At 37.0% G+C, this 22,134-nt stretch overlaps 1 long non-coding RNA gene across 1 annotated transcript in view; it reads right to left on the bottom strand.

Annotated features, from left to right (window-relative positions):
- LOC309834157 overlaps positions 1–22,134 on the bottom strand; it is a 43,369-nt gene that overhangs the window by 2,728 nt on the left and 18,507 nt on the right. The window contains exon 2 of the long non-coding RNA XR_014297841.1: positions 3,093–3,191. This is a non-coding gene — a long non-coding RNA (uncharacterized lncRNA). The remainder of the gene's footprint in view (positions 1–3,092; positions 3,192–22,134) is intronic.

Below are 22,134 nucleotides of genomic sequence, written 5' to 3'. Positions count from 1 at the left end.
AGGACTTCTCAAGCAAGACCTAAAAACACAAAACATTTTTAAAAAATGGATTTATATACATCAAAATTGAGAACTTCTGCTCACAAGGACGTCATAGGCAAAACTGACAGTTGACAGACCAAAGAAAATATTTTTAGTGTTTAAAACCTGCTAAGGAATTAATATACGGCATGTATAAGAAACAGTTGCAAACGAATAAGAAAAAGACAGGAAACCTCAATAGAAAAACAGGCAAAGGACGTAAGTAGGTGAATCATTTAAAAGGAAGCCCAGGGACTTCCATGGCAATCCAGTGGTTAAGACTTCGCTTTCCAAAGCAGGGAGTGCAGGTTCAACCTCTGGTTGGGGAGCTAAGATCCCACATGCCTCATGGCCAAAAAACCAAAACATAAAATAGAAGCAATATAGTAACAAATTCAATAAAGACTTTAAAAAATGGTCTACATCAAAAATAAATAAATAAAACTTAAAATAAAAATAAAAGGAAGCTCAGTGGCAAGTAAGTATAGAAATCAGAGAAACACACTAGAATCAGAGAAATGCCAATTTCAACATTGATATATACTTTAACATTAATCAAATGAATAAAAATTAAAAATCAGGGACTTCCTGGTGGTGCAGTGGTTAAGAACCCGCCTGCCAATGCAGGGGACATGTGTTTGATCCCTGGTCTGGGAAGATACCACATGCCGCGGAGCAACTAAGCCCGTGCGCCACAACTACTGAGCCTATGCTCTAGAGCCTGCAAGCCACAACTACTGAGCCCACGTGTCACAACTACTGAAGCCCGTGCGCCTAGAACCTGTGCTCTGCAACAAGAGAAGCTACCACAATGAGAAGCACGCACACTACAACGAAGAGTAGACCCCGCTCACTGCAACTAGAGAAAGCCTGAGCACAGCAACGAAGACCCAAAAAAAAAAAAAAATCAGATAACAGCAATTGTAGGTAAGAAAGTAGAGAAATAAGATTTCTCCTACTCTACTGGCAGGAGTGTAACTGAGGCAGTATTATGGAAAATAATCTGGTGGAATTTAATAAAATCAATGTACAAATTATCTCATGTTCCAACAATCACATACCTGGGTATAAGCATCAAAGAAACCAGGGCACAAATCAAAAAGCAACTTACGTGAAGATATTTATCACAGTGTTATTTTATAGTTGCAGAAAGTTGAAAGTTACTTTAGGTGCCCATCTCTGGGGGAATAGATAAGTAAATGCAAAGTGTACATAATCTGAAATATTACACTATATATTACTAATATACTATACTATACTTAAAAACAATACAGCAGATGCATAGATAGCAACAAAATAGAGTTAAACATACAGTGTTGAGTGAAAAAAAGTTGAAACAAAGCAATAGCTATAAACCAATAACATTTGTATAAATTAATGCATAGACACACACAAAAAAATAACACTTTATTGTATCAGGATATATAACAAACACATTAAAGTAAAAGTGTGGGTAGAAGAAATGGAACAGAGTTGTGGATAATGAAAATAAAAATAAGTAAAATGATACAGCAGAGGAGATATGGTCAAATGATGACAGAGTATCATCAACTGAGGAAAATTATTAATTAAATTATATATCTGAGTTCCAAATGAAATGAACTAATAATAATAAAAAACTGGAATAATAAAAAAGCAAAACTGATAATAATGACAAAAAATAAAAACAGTGCAATTTACCATATTAACAGATTAAAGGAGAAAAACATAAGTATCTCAATAAATGCAGAAAAGGCATTTGATACATTCAACTACTTATTCATGATTTTTAAGAAACAAAAATCTGGAAAACTGGGATTTAAAAGAAACTTTAGCAAGTATCTAGACAATTCTATATCAAGCATCATAATTTATAGGAAACATTAGAAGCATGCAGATTAAAGTCAGGAATGCACCAAGATACCTGCTAGCATTGCTCCTAGTCAGTATTATACTGGAGGCCCTAACCAACGCAAAAAGGCACGATAATGAATAAGTATGAGTATTTTAAAGTGACAAAATTGTCATTATTTGAAAATCATAATCATTTTCATAGAAAATCCTGAGAGATGCAACCAAAACTCTAGGAATATAAGAATTCAATGTATGAAATTTAATTATATTACTATTTATAAGCAAATAAATTCATAATAGTAATTAAAGAGCTGAAAAAAATGAAGAAATACATCATATTCATGTATTAAAATACTCAATTCTTTGAATTTTAATTACATATAAATTTAAGATAGTAAAAAAAAAACAATTTAAAGACACTAAAGGTTTATGACAAATAAGAAGCAGATATTTTTAGATTCAGTAAAAAAAAGAGGGGGGGGAAAAAAGAAAAAAATGTCAGCAATTCAACAACAACAACAAAATGGGCAAAGGACACAAATTGTCAATGCACAGGGAAGGAAAATTAAAAGGCCAATCACTTTAGGAAAAGAGTCTCAATCTTGAAGTCAGCCAAAGAAATGCACATTTGAAAAAAAAAAAGCCCAGAAGATACTATTTCCACCCAATAATATCTATCAAGCTTTCGTTAAAATGGGAGGAAACAGGGACTTTCTGCTGAAGGCAACTGGTGGTAGTTAGTAAAATAAAAAATATGCAGACACTTATATGTAGACCTCTTAAAGAAACTCTTAATATTTGTGTTCTAGGATACATGAAGATGTTCACTACAGCATGATTTTTAACAGTGAAAACTGGAAACACTCTAACTATCCCCCAGTAGCGGACTGGACAAACAAAATGTGGTGTATTCGTAAGATGGGTCTATACAACAGCCAAAAGAAATAGATCATGTCTACCTACCTCTAATCAATATTAAACAGATTTCATATATATAATATTGAGTAAGGAAAACTACAGAATTATAGGCACAGTATAATACCATGTACATAAATTAAAACCACACAAAACATACTATATTTGTTTATAAACATAGATAAGTAAAGTACTTTTATAATTGTTAGTTTTTGTGCTCACATATCCTGATCTGGCTCTGGATGTACACAGGGGCATATCGTAAAGTAAAAATGGGGAAACAGTCTACAATATGACTCCAACCAAGATTAGTGTATACTTACATTGGTAGGCAATGGAGGCTGAAGATGCTTGAGCAAGCTGTCACATGGTTTGAGCTGTAATTTGGGGAGTATCCATCTTTCCAACTTGTGTAAAGGAAACTGAAATGGAGAGATGATTTGGGAGGCTATTAAAGGAATCTAAGCAAGAAGTAATGTACTATATTAGTAAATGGTAAGTAGTGATAAACATGGAAAGAAGATAGTGAATCTCATTTCTACCTCCTTCATCATCATACCCAAACACCAAAGGTACTTGAAAAATGTGAACTGAGTACAAAATATATGATCTTAATCCTTAGCTCCTCAATAAAAATATTATCAATAATTTTGCAAGTTAAATAATTTTTGTATGTAACTGCGCATAGATGAATTTTAAGTCATTTGGGTATGAACTTGGCATTGGTATTTTGCATATTCATCTACCATCACAAAAATATGAGGGTTTGTTTACCCATAGTATCCACAAAATTAATATCTATTTTTCTCAGATTGAGACATTTATTAAAAAAATAATAAAAACTATGACTTATTACATGCCAGTCACTGTGGTAGGCACTTTCCATATACTTTCCTATCTAACCTTTACTTCAGCACTGTAAAGCAGGCATTACATTATAACCCCTCTTAACTGACAAGGCAACTGAGGCTCAAAGATAGGAAATAACCTGCCCAACATCAGAGTAAAGCTAGTAGTAAATGGTGATACTGAGATGCAAACCAAAGTCTGTGTAATTCCAAATCTGTGCTCTTTCCACTACCATCCTAATGTCTTCCACTAAACAACATCATTTATTTAGCTGTAATATAAACAAAATCCTCAGTTCCAAGTAGCAATGAATGTTGACAAGTCACCCATTATTAAAACATATTTGGGACTTCCCTGGTGGTCCAGTGGGTAAGACTCCAGGGGGCCCCAATGCAGGGGGTCCAGGTTCGATCCCTGGTCGGGGAACTAGAGCCCACATGCATGTCGCAACTAAGAAGTCCACATGCTGCAACTAAAAGATCCCACGTGCCGCAACTAAGACCCAGTGCAGCCAAAATAAATAATAAAATAAATAAAATTAAATAACAACCTCTTGACCAAAGAGGTATTTTTAAATTTTTTATTTTTTATAAATGTTTATTTTTAATAAATAAGTAATTATGATACGTTATGCTATCTCTTTTGGAGTTTTTAAGAACAGCTACTTAACCTCTTTAAACTCCAGTTTTTGAATGGTGTTAGTAATACTATTTATCTCACAGGATTTTTTAATCATTTGAGATAGTTTTAGTTACTGTCTTAATTTAGAAATCAATTGAGATTAAATGAGATAAAACATTTAAGCATTTAGCAAAGTGTCTGGCATGTAGTTGAAGCCAAATAAATATTAGCAGCTTTTATTACCTTATTATTATATTTCATAAATATTTTACTATTAATAGAGTTTTACAACACAAGAGAATTATATTCTCAGTACTCAATATACAATCATGGAGCATCCACCATCTCAAATTCAAAGGTATTTATGAAAACATTATATCTTCATTTAATTAAAAATATAGGAATCATCTAACAGCTCAACGGAACACTGGAATCATGCACAATACTTGAAGTTCATAGCAATTAATTTTTTCAGTTAGGCTGACATCTAGTGGACATCTGTAGCCATCCGAAAGATTTAAAATACCTACTTTAAAAAAAAAAACCCTAGCAACATTCCATTAAATAAAAGACTAATATCTAATGTAAATGTTTAAAATGAAAAAGGAAAATCAAGCTGAGCGTTGTTTGCCAGGCACTGAACTAAATGCTTCCCCAAACATCTCACTCACTCATTTGTTCAAAGTGTTTGGTATCTGTTGTATGCTAGACAATTATTATACAGAATTTTTAAAAAGTAGATATGATCCCTTTCCTTTTAGAGTTCACAGACTAATAGGGATGAGTTATCAAACAATTATATAAATTAATAAAATTATAAATTGTGTTTAGAGCTATGAAGGACATTAGAAGAGAATCCTTAACCCTCTGAGGAAGTGATTTGTGAACCAACTTCTTATTCTTTAAAAATATGGGAATCGGGCTTCCCTGGTGGCGCAGTGGTTGAGAATCCACCTGCCCGTGCAGGGGACACGGGTTCGTGCCTCGGTCCGGGAAGATCCCACATGCCGCGGAGCGGCTGGGCCCGTGAGCCATGGCCGCTGAGTCTGCATGTCCGGAGCCTGTGCTCCGCAACGAGAGAAGCCACAACAGTGAGACGTCCGCGTACCGCAAAAAAAAAAAAAAAAAAATATATATATATATATATATATATATATATATATATATATATATATATATATGAATCATCTAACAGCTCAACTGAACACTGGAGTTATGCACAATACTTGAGGTTCATAACAATTAATTTTTTAGGTTAGGCTGACATCTTCTTATTCTTTAGAAGTTGGTTCACATATCCCCATCACAAATTTAAGACAGAGGGACAGCATGAGTGCAGGTCCTGAGGTGGGAAAAGGTTTGGTGCCAAAAGAATTGAAAGAAGGTCAGTGTAGCTAAAGTTGTAAGGGAGACAACAGTACCAGATTAGATTAGACAGGTGTATATGGGGGCCAGATCAAGCAGGGCCTTGTGAAAGAATAGGCCATGTAACGAATTCAGGATTTATCATTTTATCATAGGTATCATAGAAGCAATTTGAAGTATTTAAACAGGGAAAGATATGTGATAAGATATATGGTTTTAAAAGAACATTCTGACTCCCTGGGGAAGTGAAATGGAAGGAGATGAATGTGAATGTAGGGAAAGCAATTAGGGCCAATTAGGAGAGTATTTAAATAGCCCAAACAATACATGGTTTGGGCTCAGACTATAGTGGTTGCTGTCAAGATGTATTGTGAAAGCAGATTCAGATCTTGGTGATGAATTGGATATTGGGAAGGAACCAGGCATGAGGGACAAGAAAGCATTGAAAATATTCCCAGATTTCCATCTTGAAAAACTGAGCTGGTTGAGGTATTAAGGTGAGAAAGAGTAGAGAAAGAACAAATTTGCAAGTACAACTAAGTTTTTATTATCAAAGAACAACTCAGAGACATTTTGTTATTTACCTACAAACAAAATTTTTAACATACAGGGAGACAGTCATTAGACTGCTATCCAGGAACAAGGGCAAAAACTGTACTTATGAGGAAAAAACTGCAGTCTCAGAAGACTGAGTTGTGTTTGCACATCTTTAGTGGTAAACTAATTAGCTGACAGCAAAGAGGTCCATCTAGGCAGTCTGTCCTTGTGAAGGTTGTCCAGGGATAACAAAAAAAAACAATTTAAATTGTATTGGATTTTCCCCAAACCCTGAGAGTTTGCTGTGTAGCATATGTGGCAGGCTGTCCAAGGGTAATGTCTATCAAGACCCTTCCATTAGCATCTGTACCTTAGCTGAGCCAGGTCTGCATCATTTCTCTAATGAGTATTTCTCAACTCCCTGGTTTTGCTCAAAACAAACTCCAAAAGACAAAAATTTCACCATGAGTGTTTCAGTTCCTTTTTCTGACTTATTATTATCAATTAGATGTCAACTCAAGATAATAGATGTGAAATAACATTTTAGGTCTCTAGATTCAATTCTATTGATCTGGCTGACTAGATAAACAAGGAAAAATCATGCAAGATCTGTAGGACAGGTTATAGATTTTGTTCTTTATTCTAAGAATATTGAGAAACCACTAAAGGTTTGCAATCAAGTGAGTAACTTGATTAGAATCTGAATTTTATGATATTTATGAGACAATTGGAAAGTTGCCACTGACCCAGTATTTGCCAATATTAAGGAATTATTATTACTTTTGTTTTGGGTATGATAATGGTATTGTGGTTACGTTTAACCAAAAAAAAAAAAAAGAGTTCTTATCTTTTAAAGAATTACATGCTGAAATACTAGTGGATGAAATGAAAATAAAATTGAAAGTCATCTGTGTATATATAGACATATATGAGTGGAAGCAATATCTGTGGTATAAAGTGAGAAGAATAGAGGAATAAGGATGATGCCTTGAGGAACTTCATCTATTAAAGATGAAGAGATGAGGATGAGCAAAGGAACCAAAGAGTATCTACTTGAGAAGTAGAAGGAAAATCAGAGGGGTGTTATGTCATAGAAGCCAAAGGAAGAGAGGTTTCAAGAAGGAAATAATACACATAAAGTGCTTAAAACAGTGTCTGGCATATGGTAAATGCTCAGTAAATACTGCATGATGATGATGGATAAGAAGGAAATAGTGCGGAATAAGTAATGGTAAGAGGTCAAGACAGAGAAATCACTGGTGACCTTAAGGAGAATAATTTTTGTGGAATGGGGGTCGGGGGAGGAGTTACATTAGAGTGGTTTCAGAGGTAAATGGGAGGTATAGACATTGAGACACTAATTAGAGATAATTCTTTTAAGATGTTTGACATGGGAAGGAGATAAAAAAGGCAGTGGTTGGAATAGGACTGTGAGAGTGGAAAGAGGCAGTATTTGGTTTCGCAGCAATCGGGGAAGAGGAGTTTAAAAAAAGGAGAGACCTAAGCATGTTTAAATATTGGAAAGGAACTTGTAGAAAGGGAGAAAATGAAAATATAGGAAAGAAAGTGGTAAATATATGGACCCTAAAAAGGTGGGAGAGGTAGGATCCAGAACACACAGGGAAAGGACTGATATTTGATGGGCAGAGGGACATCTCTTTTACTATAACAGGAGGGGAGAAATGATAGGAACACATGTAGGCAGACTGGAATGGATGTTTTCATTCTCCCTTCTCTAGGAAAACAATTCTCTGGAGCATATTCAGTGGGCTTTAAGTATCCAAATCTGTGGAATTTCCTGTTCTCATTTTCTCATGCAATATTTGATATCGTAGATCATTCCTTTTCTTACTCCCTACTCCCTTTTTAAATATATTTCAAGTAGACCAAAAAATGCCTTAAAAAATAGAATGAATGCCTGTATAACTAGCTTAAAAAATCCAAATGAAGCTCTAATTCCATTCTCTTCTCTCCTCTCACAGATAAACACTATTTTGAATTAGGTGTTTTTTCATTCCCATGCTTGTTTTTATTATTATTTTTTTCCCTTATTTTATTTTTCATTTATTTTTTATATCTTTTTTTTTTTTTTTTTTTTTTGCGGTACGCGGGCCTCTCACTGTTGTGGCCTCTCCCGTTGTGGAGCGCAGGCTCAGTGGCCATGGCTCACGGGCCCAGCCGCTCCGCGGCATGTGGGATCTTCCCGGACCGGGGCACGAACCCGTGTCCCCTGCATCGGCAGGCGGACTCTCAACCACTGCACCACCAGGGAAGCCCTATATCATCTTTATTGGAGTATAATTGCTTTACAATGTTGTGTTAGTTTCTGCTGTATAACAAAGTGAATCAGCTATACGTATATATATATCCCCATATATGCTTGTTTTTATAATTTTACCATTTACATGTACTGTATATGATACATATGTAAGACATATGAATATATCTTTAAACAATGTACAGAATTAATGTGGATATTTTAGTCTTTCAATGACAATCTGTGAGAGGTAAATTTTCTCAATCTTTGTCTGAAAAGTGTCATTATTTGGAACTATTAAGTGATACTTTAGTTGTGTATTAAATTCTAAGTTTATTGGTTTTTCCTCAGCTCCTTGAAGATACTGTTTAATTAACTTCTGGCTTCCACTGTTCTTGAGAAATCTGTTGCTACTCTATTGCTAATCCAATAGTTATTTCTTTGCAAGTAACCTATCTTTTATATCTGATTCCTTTCTAGATTTTATCTGTTTTTTTGCAGTATTCCAATTTGCTACAATGTGCCTAGAGTATACTTCTTTTTATTTTGCTTGAGACTTCTGATTATTGACCTTGAGTCATTATTTCATCAATTCTTTCAAAGTTTTGAAATTATCAACCATGATCTCATCAAACTTGTCTGTCTCCTTCTTTCTTATCTTGCTTTCTGGAAATCTTATTGGATAATATATTGAACTTTCTCACCCTATCATTTTTCTTAATTCATACTTTTCATTCCTTATTTCTTCATGCTGCCTTTCTGTATAATTTCCTCAGAACTACCTTCATTTACTAATATCTCTTCATCTGCATCTAATAAGCTATTAATCAGTCCATAAGATTTTTATTTTAATGACTGTATTTTAAATTTCCAAATGTTCTACTATTTTTTAAAATCTGTCTTTTCTTATTTTCACAGTGTCTTACTCTTTTCTTCAAGCTTTAACCTTCCTTTCCTTCTCACTGTATATCTCCTGATGGAAATCTTATCTATCACATCTACGCAAATACTCAAACAATTGTACCTTTAACCTGGTGTTCTTTCCCAAGCTTTAGTTACATATTTCCAACTGCCTTCTAAACATTATTAGATGTCTCCTGTCTCATGCTCTAGGGTTTACCTGACTACTCTATGTGTAGTAGAGTAATAATGTGTCCTTTCTGTGACTTTCTATAACACTTATCTGTTCTGTTCAATTAATACTTGGCATCACACAACCTCACAGTGTAGGTTTTCTTTGCACGTGAACAAAACTAGATTATATGCCCTCGGAGCACAAGGATCACATTTTGTGCTTCTGAGTAAGACTTGTGGATATCCTTAACTCCAGCACAATCACTAGAATGCATTCAAAACTAGACTTTCTTAGATTTGACTTTCCATAAAATCTTATGTGGGTCTGTCCTTTGATAGAAGGGGCAATCTTATATTGGTTGGTGTACTGTATTGAATTTACCAAAGGGATTGCTCATAATAGGTGTCTGTTAGGGATTGCTCATAATAGGTGTCTGTTAGTTGATCTGACTGGTAAGCAACAGGTAAGTGGGTCTTTTTGAAATTTTCCTTGGGAACTTAAGAGTTTAAACTTACACCACTGCATTTGATGATATTGTCTCCTTATTCCCATACTTCAAAGCATCAGTGAATAACTGATATGTACCTTTCAGTATAGGAAGTTTATTGCTAGTAAGAGTCATATTAACCTAAATTACAACAATGTGGGTCAACCTGTTATTTTACTCTTTCTTTTAGATTTCATCTCAAGTCACAAAGTAGTATCATTAACTAAAGTATAAAACAAAAGTATAATCAAGCAGAATGAGTGGAATGAGTATTCAGTTCTTCCAGTGAAAACTTGGGCATAAAGACCAAGATATTTCTAGAAATACTTTGAAAGAGAATAACATTGCTGTTAACCTAGCACTTTTACTCAGGAACAAAGAAGGTGGCAAATTAAATTATTCCAAGATCCTAAGCATAACAGGAGAGAAATTATGTCATTTTGAGGTGAGGGAAAGTTTTGACTTTTTGGCCAATATCTATGGCAAGTCATGTGGATTGTGTCAGAAGCTGCTTTGTTTTTTTTACTTGAAATATAATGCAGATTTAATGATCATATTAATCCTTAAATATGAATTACTAGACAAAATTAATTAGGTATTTTACTCTCACATATTAATATTAAATTTTTGAGAAGAAACTAGTTATTTTTTCTTTTTTCTCCTCCCTATCTTTTTTTTTTTTGTGGTACGCGGGCCTCTCACTGTTGTGGCCTCTCCCATTGTGGAGCACAGGCTCCGGACGCACAGGCTCAGCGGCCATGGCTCATGGGCCTAGCCGCTCCACAGCATGTGGGATATTCCTGGACTGGGGCACGAACCCATGTCCCCTGCATCGGCAGGCGGACTCTCAACCTCTGCGCCACCAGGGAAGCCCCCTCTCTATCTTTTATACAACATATACATTCCTATTGTAAAACACTAAAGCAGTTTTTAAGTATATACAGTTAAATGTTAAAGTTCCTCTTTATCCACCCAGTCTCTTCCTCTTTGTCTCTTTCTCTATGTGTACCATTCTGTACCAATGTGGGTATGTAAATTTTATGCTTATGTATAAATATATATATTCTTTTATAATAAATAAATGGAATCACACTGTAGGTATAATATATGACTTGCTTTTTTTCTCTTAACAACATAATTGAGACTTTTTTTCCATTTTAGTACATATTTATCTCCATCATTCTTTTAACAAGTGTATATTATTCCAAATTATGAATGCACTATAAGTCATAAAACTATTTCCTTACTGATTAATATTTAAGTTGTTTCCAATTTTTTAGTATTAAAACAGTGTTACAAAAATATCTTTGTATACTTATCTCTGTACAAACATGTCTTTGGATAGATTCCTACAGGTAGAATTGCTGGGTCAAAGACCTTATACATTTCATATGCTGATAAATAATTATCATCCCAAATGTCTTTATCAATGTATAACTTCCTTCAACAGTATATGAGAGTACTTGTTTTCCTACATCCTCTAGTGACACTGAACATTAATCCTGACTCTCTGTTTAATTCTCTACTGAAAATTAGAAATAATAAAAGCAATATAAGTTTGTAGGGAGACAAAGGAAAGGTAAAAAAATATGAGTTCTCATTATCTCATCTTTCATATAATAAGTTAATAGACAATGTCTAAGATTGAAACCAGTAGTCAAAGGAGGGGGGGAAAAAAAACTCATACAAAAAGATTCCAATGACTCCAAGAGGGGTCCTTTAGGATCTAATACCTCCTGCAGAAAAGAAATAATGAAGTTTAGCTATTCATTTTTCATTCTAGTTTTTTGTTTCTGTTAAATTCAAGTAAACTTAATTTAATGCCTTTTATAACTGTCCCTTTCTCTTTTTTATCTTTCCTTCTGTGTCTCTCTCACTCATTCTTCACCTGTATTTACATAGAAAGAGATTTTCACCAAATGTTTACACTGGCTATTTCTGGGTGGTGGTTCTGGGTTGCTGGTTGCTTTCTTCCTTGTCCATTGCTTTGCCATTTCAATATTTTTAATGAGCATGCATCATATTTATTAAATCAATAAAATTGTTAGAGTACTCTAAAACTAAAAAATTAAAATATGAAAGAAATGTTATATATAAGTGTGTATACACACACAAACACACACACACACACACACACACACACACAAGCAAACAGACACACACAGGCTGAAAATCCAAGCGGTAAAGAAAGATACAAAATGAAAAGTGAAAGACTTCAACCCTTCCCACTCCTTGCCCCACTGTACTTTTTCCCCAAAGATAACCACTGAAAAAAAGTTTCTTAAAATTATTGCATATACAAAGTACTTATATATACTTAACAAACACATTCATTTTTTATTTACACAGACTCACACATTGTTCCGCATGTTGTTTGTTTTATTATTATATCTTAGAAATCTTTCCATATCAGCACTTTCAGATACACATATTCACTGCCAGTCCTTGCTGCCACATTCACATAGTGTTAACAACACTTCATGAATAAAGAATTCTAGCAGACCAATGAGAGAATAAGGTAAGTTTATATGGAAGCTTCCAACTAATGACACTGAAAATGATGAGAGAAGGAAAGGGCAATCTATAGTTCATCTTCCTTTCAGTCCTTCCTTATTCATCATTAAGCCAAAGGTACAGAATATTGGTAGAATGTGCATATATCAAGAAATGAAATTTTAAAAACTGAATTAGATTTGTACAGCATTTCTACTACTTTGGTAAGAATGAAATAGAAATGTATGGACACACTAAGAATTACAAATTGTGTAATTTCAATGGTCTTATATTTGAGTTTTAAAACTGGCATTTACAATATGAAGATGCAAGGTAAAATTCATGCTAATAATCTAAATTTTTATTTATTTATTTTTTGCTTAGAATGACATTAAGTAGCAAATTAAAAACACTATGAAAGTTGAGAGACCACAGAAGAAAGGAAAAAGTTTTCTACTTTTGTACCTTTGACACTTTTCTCCTATTTCTTGAACAAGGAGTTCCATACTTCCATTTTGTACTCTGCCCTGCGAGTTATGTTGCCTACCCTGTTCAGTCTAAAAACTGAAAGGAAGTTGCAGTGCAGCAGAAAGAACACAGGAGACTTTCAGTTCTTGCCGCACAGAAGCATGGCAGATATTGATAGTTGCTTGTCCTATAACTCTTCTCCACTTCTTGTTTGCTAACAGTACCCCCATCTTGTTCAGCATGACAGTGTGCCTTGTTAAAAAAAAAATGGGTATTTTTCAACAGCGCACACTGCATTTATCAAACTCTATTGCTTTTAGAAGGAATCAAATGACCCACGTCTGGTCAAAGAGATGCAAATAAAAGTTTACTAGGTGGGGCTTATGAAAATGCTATTTTCTTGATTTAAAAAAAAAAAAAGAGAAAGCAGACTCAGTTGCAAGTACCTTTTGATTTCACCTTTCATCTTTTTTCTGCCTTTAAGACATATGTAATGCCTAGAAGTATAGGAACCATCCTGAGATATGGGGATGAAAGCTACATGCTACAAATAGCAAAATAGAAACATAGAAAGCTGCCAACCTGTGAACTTCTTAGCAGGTGAAAAAATGAATCCCTATTTTAGTAAGTCACTGTACCCAGGTTTCTGTAACTTAAGCTGAACACAATCAATTCCTAACTAATACAGTCAGACCAGATAACATGAAAGCTCTTCCATTACAAACACCTAGTAATGCTATGTAGAGTGAAAAAAAAAATTTTTAACACATATTTGAGTTTGCAAAAAAAGAGAGAAATACTTAGGTGTCAGAAATAGAGAAAGAACTGAACACTGGAACTCTGAGCACACAGTATGATCCTATCCTGAGTGGGAAGGGGGTTGGATGAGGAAGGTAGCTTTAAACTCATATGGTAGCTGGAGATAAGAATTTGGGCCCTTGGTGCATGCAGAAATTAGAAACTATGAGCCCCTCCTCATGCCCTCCCCCCATAAAAAGATCTGGGAAGTTCTGTACCCTCAGTGATAAAGTCAATCCCTGGCACAGCAAGATGACAAGGAAGATTTTCTGTCATGGAATAAGCTCTGAAAAGGGTGGAGAGAAAGGTCTCCCAAGAGAATTTATAATCATGATTTGTGTTCCTACTGATAGGGTTTCAAATGTACCATATCTGAATGATCTTAGAACTTCTAAGTCCAGAAAGAAATTCATATAAAAATTGGTCACTGCAACATTTTTTGTAAGTTTGAAACTGTTTCTATATTTTTAAAAAACGTTTTCAAAAAGAGGATGGGTTACGGTTCAACACAGCAATATAAGAAGATCATGAACTCACCTCCTCCCATGGACATACAGTCTACAGCTACATATGGAACAATTTCCTCTTTAAAAAAAAAAAGCCCTAAAGCCTGGCTGAACAATGACTACACATCAGGAAAATGAGAAGAAAAACACATTGAAATGGGTAGGAGAGGCTGGGACAAAATCTCACCATAAACTCCACTCCCAGCATGCAATCCAGAATCAGGAGGGAATTCAAACCCAGAGCTGAGGAGCGCAGGGTTGGAACCCCACATCCAGCACCCCAGCTTTTAAGACCTGCACTTGAGAGATGAGCCCCCAAAATATCTAGTTTTGAAAACCAATGAGGCTTGCATTCACCGAACCCACAAGACTCAGAATTGGCTTTTAAAAGGCTTGAGTGCTAGGACTCATCCTCCCCAGGGCCCAGCACAGAGACAGACAATAACAAAGTGAACGAGGCTCACTCTACTTATGTTAAAGCACTAGCCTGACAGGCAGGCATCTAATTTAACTCACACATGTAGGAGACTGCTGAAACTTTTCCTGGGGACAGAGACTGGTGATGCCATCTTTATACTCTCCCTCTGCCTTGCTCTAGCCCCCTAGGGGACACCACAATCTCTTTTTTTTTTCTTTTTCCAGTGGGTACCGTCTTTATTCTCCCCCCTCTACCTCACTACAGTCAGTGGGCACCATCTTCACGCTGTCCCTCTACAGTGCTCCAGAGTACCAGTATCTCCCAGAAGGGAGTTTTTACACATGTCTGAAAGCCTGATTTGTACAGCTACTGCCCAGGGGATGCCCCTTGATTGCTGACTCTGGAGGCCAGGGGAGTTTGTGTTCCTGGGCCTGAAGGGACTGTAACAATCAGAGAGACAGTTCTAGGAAGGCTACCACCCTGGTGCATTGTCCAGACAGCAGACTGAAACACAACCCCAAGTGTGTGAAAGGAGTCTATTTGCTAGTCCAGGAGCTTTAGCCTGAGGTGCACGCCTCTGCCTTGACACATATCTAGTGACCTAAGGAAGTGCTCGCAGGGAATACAGGCCAGTGGATGGAATCTTTGCACAGTCCCTCTGCCTTACTCCAATCACCAGTATCTTCCAGAAAGGAACATATACCTTTGTCATATACCCCAATTTTTGCAGCTTCTACACAGGACACCTCTACATGGCCTGGCTCTGGTGGCCAGTGGAGCTTCTGCTTGCAAGTCACACAAGACTGTAATCAACAGAAAAAGAGTTCTTAAACAGATACCACCCCCAGAGCACAGAAAGAGGCAACAAAGTTCAGTCTCTGTGAAAGAGGCCTATTAGCTAATCATCATACATGCAGCCTAGAAGCAGGCTTCTAGTTAAACACACATGTAAGGGCTGACTGTAATCCCTGCCACAGACCTCACAGGGCAACTGCTATCTTTGCACTCTCTCTCTGCTATGCACCAGAGTGCTAGTATCTCCTAGAGGGGAACTCTTACACATATCTGGTCCCTTGGTTTTTATGTCTAGTACCCAGTTTTTGAGGATACTGTCCAGGTGACACCCCTTGACTGCTTGCTTCTTGTGGCAGGGGACTTGTATGTACCAATCAGAGACACAACTCTTGACAGGCTACTATCCCCAAGGTACTACACAGACAACAGACTGAAAGACATTCCCAGGCTTTTTGTGAAAGAGGCCTATTTTCTTGTCCTGGAGCTTTGGCCAGATGGACAAGCTTCAGGTCTGGCACACACCTAAGGGCCTATGCAGCTACTCTCAGAGAACACGGCCCAAAGGATGCCATCTTTGTGGTCTTCCTCTGCCTCGCTATGTCTCACCAGTATCACAGAAAAGAGTTTATACACTTGTCTAGAGCCCTGATTTTTATGACTGCCAACAGGGGAGACCTCCAGATTACCAGGTTCTGGTGACCAGTGGGGCATACACTTGTGGTCCCACAGGACTGTGTATATTTGCATATTTTAAAGCTGCTGTCTGAGGGTCTGGCTTCCAATCAGCCTGAACCTACATGCTGACTGAGATCCTCCCCTCTGGGACTTTGACAAGTGTTGGCACACCCTTGACTACTGAGAACTATTTAAAATATAATAGGCTCCTTGGATAATCACAAAGGTTTGAGAGACAACCAACACCTAGGGCAGGGTTGAATGACAAAGTTCATCTCTTACATGAAGCCACTATTTCTAGAATGGGAGAGGTGGTTATTGCATCAAATGCATAGAAACCAACAGAAAGAGTTAACAAACAACAAAACAAACAACAAAACAAACAACAAAATAAAACCTCAGAAAAAAAACTTTAATGAAATAGAGATAAGTAATTTATCTGATAAAGCATTCAAAGGATGGTCATAAAGATGCTCACCAAACTCAGGAGAAAAATGGATGAACACACTGAGGACTTCAAAAAATATTAGAAAATACAAGAAAGAACCAAGCAGAAGTCACAGAGTTGAAGAATACAATAACTGAACTGAAAAATACACTAGAGTGGTTAAACAGCAGGCTAGATGAAACAGAAGGAAAGACCAGTCAACTTGAAGACAAGGCACCCAATCAGAAGAACTCACCCCATCAGAGCATCAGAAAGAAAAAAGAAGAGAGGAGACCTTCAAGATGGCAGAGAAGTAAGATGTGGAGATCACCTTCCTCCCCACAAATACATCAAAAATACCTCTACATGTGGAAAAACTCCTACTGAACACCTACTGAATGCTGGCAGAAGACCTCAGACTTCCCAAAACACAAGAAACTCCCCACGTACCTGGGTAGGGCAAAAGAAAAAAGAAAAAACAGAGACAAATGAATAGGGATGGGACCCACACCTCTGGGAGGGACCTATGAAGGAGGAAGTTTCCACACACTAGGAAGCCCCTCCACTAGTGGGGACAGGGGAGATGGGGGGGAAGATTCAGAGCCACAGAGGAGAGCACAGCAACAGGGGTGCAGAGGGCAAAGTGGAGAGATTCCCACACAAAGGATCAGTGCCAACCAGCACTCACCAGCCTGAGAGGCTTTTCTGTTCACCCACCAGGGCAGGTGGGGGGTGGGAGCTGAGACTTGGGCTTTGGAGGTCAGACCCCAGGGAGAGGACGGAGGCTGGCTGAATGAAGACAGTTTAAAGGGGGCTAGCGCACCACAGCTAGCTGGGAGGGAGCCCAGGAAAAAGTCTGGACCTACTGGAAAAGCAAGAAACCATTGTTTTGGGGTGCGTGAGGAGAGGGATTCCTGGTCTGTGTTCCCACAGACAGCACAGAACTGCCTAAGTGAGCTCCAGAGATGGGCACGAGTCACAGCTCTCATCTCTGACGGCAGAGATAGGCATGGACCGCTAATGCTGCTGCCGCTGCCACCAAGAATCCTGTGTGCAAGCACAGGTAATGAACCACAGCCCCCTGGGAGCCTGTGCAGCACATCACTGCCAGGGTCCCGTGATGCAGGGACAACTTCCCCGGGAGAACACACGGTGCACCTCAGGCTGTTACAATGTCATGCTGGCCTCCGCAGGCTCACCCCGTATTCCAGTTATGACTACCATACCCCTCCCTCTCCCCAGCCTGAGTGAGCAAGAGAGCCCTAATCAGCTGCTGAGTTAACCTCCTCCTGTCTGGGTGGGAAACAGGCACCTGAAGGTGGCCTATACGCAGAGGTGGGGTCAAAACGAAAGCTGAATCCCAGGAGCTGTGCAAACAAAGGAGAGAAAGGGAAATTTCTCTGTGAAGCCTCAGGAGCAGTGGATTAAATCCCCACAATCAACTTGATAAACCCTGCATCTGTGGAATACCTGAATAGACAATAAATGTTCCCAAAATTGAGGCAATGGACATTGGGAGCAACTGTAGACTTGGGGTTTGCTTTCTGCATCTGATTCGTTTTTGGTTTTATGTTTATCTTAGTTTAGTTTTTAGTGCTTATTATCACTGGTGGGTTTTTTTATTGGTTTGGTTGCTCTTCCTTTTTTTTTTTTTTTTTTTTTGCTTTTTTCTCTTTTTGTGAGCATGCATGTGTATGTTTCTTTGTGTGATTTTGTCTGTTTAGGTTTGCTTTTACCATTTGTCCTAGGATTCTGTCTGTTTGGTTTTTTTTGTTTTTTTTTTTTGTTTCTTTGTTTCTTTTTATGACTGTGTATGTGTATGTTTCTTTGTGTGACGTTGTCAGTTTAGTTTTGCTTTTACCATTTGTTTTGGCGTTCTATCTGTTCATTTGTTTGTTTTTCTTCCTTTTCTTCCGAGCCATGTGGCTCGTGTGGCTGGCAGGGTCTGGCCAGGTGTCGGACCAGAGCCTCTGAGGTGCTAGAGGAGAGTCCAGGACATTGGACCACCAGAGACCTCATGGCCCCACATAATATTAATCAGCATAAGCTCTCCCAGATATCTCTGTCTCAACACTAAGACTGAGCTCCACACAATGGCCAGTAAGCTACAGTGCTAGACACCGCATGCCAAACAACTAGCAAGACAGGAACACAACCCCACCCATTAGCAGAGAGGCTGCCTAAAGTCATCCTAAATTCACAGACACACTAAAACACAACACTGGACAAAGCCCTGCCTGCCAGAACGACAAGATATAGGCCTAACCACCAGAACACCAGGCATCAATCCACTGCACCAGGAAGCCTACACAAGCCACTGAATGAACCTCACCCACTGGGGACAGACACCAAAAATAACAGGAACTATGAACCTGCAGCCTGCGAAAAGGAGACTCCAAAAGCAGTAAGCTAAACGAAATGAGAAGACAAAGAATACGCAGCAGATGAAGGCACAAGGTAAAAACCCACCACACCAAACAAATGAAGAGGAAATAGGCAGTCTACCTGAAAAAAAATTCAGAGTAATGATAGTAAAGATGATGTAAAATCTCAGAAACAGAATGGAGAAAATTCAAGAAAGTTTAACAAGGACCTAGAAGAACTAAAGATGAAACAAACAACGATGAACAACACAATAAATGAAATTAAAAATACTCTAGAGGGAATCAATAGCAGAATAACTGAGGCAGAAGAACAGATAAGTGACCTGGAAGATAGAATAGTGGAAATAACTTCTGCAGAGCAGAATAAAGAAAAAAGAATAAAAAGAATTGAGGAAAGTCTCAGAGACTTCTGGGACAACATTAAACACACCAACATTCGAATTATAGGGGTCCCAGAAGAAGAAGAGAAAAAGAAAGGGACTGAGAAAATATTTGAAGACATTATACTTGAAAACTTCCCTAATATGGGAAAGGAAATAGTCAGTCAAGTCAAAGAAGTGCAGACAGTCCCATACAGGATAAACCCAAGGAGGAACATGCCAAAACACATATTAATCAAACTACCAAAAATTAAACACAAAGAAAAAATATAAAAGTACCAAGGGGAAAAAAAACAAATAACATACAAAGGAATCCCCATAAGGTTAACAGCTGATCTTTCAGCAAAAACTCTGCAAGCCAGAAGGGAGTGGCAGGACATATTTAAAGTGATGAAAGGGAAAATCCTACAACTAAGATTACTCTACCCAGCAAGGATCTCATTCAGATTTGACAGAGAAATTAAAACCTTTACAGACAAGCAAAAGCTAAGAGAGTTCAGCACCACCAAACCAGCTTTACAGCAAATGCTAAAGGAAAGGAACTTCTCTAGGCAGGAAACACAAGAGAAGGAAAAGACCTACCATAAAAAACCCAAAACGATTAAGAAAATGGTCATAGGAATATACATATGGATAACTACCTGAAAGTAAATGGATTAAATGCTCCAAACAAAAGGCACAGACTGGTTGAATGGATACAAAAACAAGACCCATATACATGCTGTCTACAAGAGACCCACTTCAGACCTAGGGACAGATACAGACTGAAAGTGAGGGGATGGAAAAAGATATTCCTTGCAAATGGAAATCAAAGGAAAGCTGGAGTAGCAATACTCGTATCAGATAAAATAGACTTTAAAATAAAGAATGTTACAAGAAACAAGAAAGGACATGACATAATGATAAAGGGATCAATCCAAGAAGAAGATATAACAATTATAAATATATATGCACCCAACATAGGAGCACCTCAATACATAAGGCAACTGCTAACAGCTATAAAAGAAGAAATCGACAGTAACACAATAATAGTGGTGGACTTTAACACCTCACTTACACCAATGGACAGATCATCCAAAGTGGAAATAAATAAGGAAACAGAAGCTTTAAATCACACAATAGACCAGATACATTTAATTGATATTTATAGGACATTCCATCCGAAAACAGCATTTTATACTTTCTTCTCAAGTGTGAAAGGAACATTCTCCAAGATAGATCATATTGTGGGTCACAAATCAAGCCTCAGTAAATTTAAGAAAATTGAAATCATATCAAGCATCTCTTCTGACCACAATGCTATGAGATTAGAAATGAATTACAGGGAAAAAAACGTAAAATACACAAACACAGAGGTTAAACAATATGTTACTAAATAACAAAGAGATCACTGTGGAAATCAAAGAGGAAATGAAAAAATTCCTAGAAACAAATGACAATGAAAACACGACGACCCAAAACCTGTGGGATGCAGCAAAAAGAGTTCTAAGAAGGAAGTTTATAGCAATACACTCCTACATCAAGAAACAAGAAACATTTCAAATAAACAACTTAACCTTACACCTAAAGCAATTAGAGAAAGAAAAATTAAAAAAAACCCCAAAGTTAACAGAAGGAAAGAAATCATAAAGATCAGATCAGAAACAAAGGAAAAAGAAATGAAGAGAAAAATACCAAAGACCAATAAAACTAAAAGCTGATTCTTTGAGAAGATAAACAAAATTCATAAACCATTAGTCAGACTCATCAAGAAAAAAAAGAAGACTCAAAAAACAGAATTAAAAATGAAAAAGGAGAAGTAAAACTGACACTGCAGAAATACGAAGGATCATGAGAGATTACTACAAGCAACTATACGCCAATAAAATGGACAACCTAGAAGAAATGGACAAATTCTTAGAAACGTATAAGCTTCCAAGACTGAAACAGGAAGAAACAGAAAATATGAACAGAGCAATCACAAGCACTGAAATTGAAACTGTGATTAAAAATCTTCCAACAAACAAAAGCCCAGGACCAGATGGCTTTACAGGTGAATTCTATTAAACATTTAGTAAAGAGCTAACACCTATCCTCTCAAACTCTTCCAAAATATAGCAGAGGGAGGAACACTCCCAAACTCATTCTACAAGAGTACCATCACCATGATACCAAAGCAAGACAAAGATGTCACAAAAACAGAAAACTACAGGCCAATATCACTGATGAACATAAATACAAAAATCCTCAACAAAATACTACCAAACAGAATCCAACAGCACATTAAAAGGATCATATACCATGATCAAGTGGGGTTTATCCCAGGAATGCAAGGGATTCTTCAATATATGAAAATCAATCAATGTGATACACCATATTAAAAAATTGAAGAATAAAAACCATATGATTATATCAATAGATGCAGAAAAAGCTTGTGACAAAATTCGACACCCATTTATGATAAAAACTCTCCAGAAAGTGGAGACATAATAAAGCCCAAATGTGACAAACCTCAGACAACACTATTCTCAATGGTGAAAAACTGAAACCATTTCCTCTAAGATAAGGAACAAGACAAGGTTTCCCACTCTCACCACTATTATTCAACATAGTTTTGGAAGTTTTAGCCACAGCAATCAGAGAAGAAAAAGAAACAAACGGAATCCACATCTGAAAAGAAGAAATTAAACTGTCACTCTGCAGATGACATGATAGTATACATAGAGAATCCAAAAGATGCTACCAGAAAACTACAAGAGCTAATCAATGAATCTGGTAAAGTAGCAGGATACAAAATTAATGTACAGAAATCTCTTGCATTCCTATACACTAACAATGAAAAATCAGTAAG

This window comes from Grampus griseus (assembly GCF_964374135.1).
Source record: "Grampus griseus genome assembly, chromosome: 1".
Classification (NCBI taxonomy): Eukaryota; Metazoa; Chordata; class Mammalia; order Artiodactyla; family Delphinidae; genus Grampus; species Grampus griseus.
Note: the sequence above shows the minus strand (reverse complement) of the source record. Positions and strands in the feature narration are given on the sequence as shown.